The 883-nt window shown below is 49.2% G+C and overlaps 1 pseudogene; it reads left to right on the top strand.

The window, feature by feature from the left end:
• The first annotated feature begins 357 nt into the window (after positions 1-357).
• Positions 358-475, top strand: LOC124717465 (annotated as a pseudogene).
• The last annotated feature ends 408 nt before the right edge of the window (positions 476-883 follow it).

The raw sequence follows: 883 nt of genomic DNA, 5'->3' as shown, positions 1-883 counted from the left end.
GGACATCACACACATCCATGCCCGAGGCAGGATTCGAACCTGCGATCGTAGCGCTCCCGCGGTTCCGCGCCAAGAACCGCACGGCCACACCGGCCGCCGCATGAAGTAAAAGACAATATTTTGTTAGCATCAGACAAGGTAACATTTTGCCTACATAAGAGCTTAGAAGTGCAGTTTAAACGTTGAAAACGCCATTATAGGATCAAAAAAATCGATGACGCACCATGTAGAAAAACGGTATAACTTGAAATGCAGCCAATATAAACCATTTAATAAACAAAAACATATGAGTCGACTTAGATAGAAAAAACAGTTACCATTACGTAATAGAAACTTCTTCAACGGTATAAAGCCGTTGGTAACGGCCTTGCCGCAGTGTATGCACCGGTTCCCGTGAGATCACCGAAGTTAAACGCTGTCGGGCGTGGCCGGCACTTGGATGGGTGACCATCCAGGCCGCCATGCGCTGTTGCCATTTTTCGGGGTGCACTCAGCTTCGTGATGCCAATTGAGGAGCTACTCGTCCGAATAGTAGCGACTCCGGTCACAGAAAGCCATCATAAGGATCGGGAGAGCGGTGTGCTGACCACATGCCTCGTGTCCTGTGGCTAAGCCATGTCTCCGCAATATCCTTTCTTTCAGCAGTGCTAGTTCTGCAAGGTTCGCAGGAGAGCTTCTGTAAAGTTTGGAAGGTAGGAGACGAGATACTGGCAGAAGTAAAGCTGTGAGTACCGGGTGTGAGTCATGCTTCGGTAGCTAAGATGGTAGAGCACTTGCTCGTGAAAGGCAAAGGTCCCGAGTTCGAGTCTCGGTCGGGCACACACTTCTAATCTGCCAGGAAGTTTCATATCAGCGCACACTCCGCTGCAGAGTGAAAATATCA

This window comes from Schistocerca piceifrons, chromosome 9, assembly GCF_021461385.2.
Source record: "Schistocerca piceifrons isolate TAMUIC-IGC-003096 chromosome 9, iqSchPice1.1, whole genome shotgun sequence".
In the NCBI taxonomy this organism is placed as follows: domain Eukaryota; kingdom Metazoa; phylum Arthropoda; class Insecta; order Orthoptera; family Acrididae; genus Schistocerca; species Schistocerca piceifrons.
This window is presented reverse-complemented; position numbering and strand designations above follow the sequence as displayed.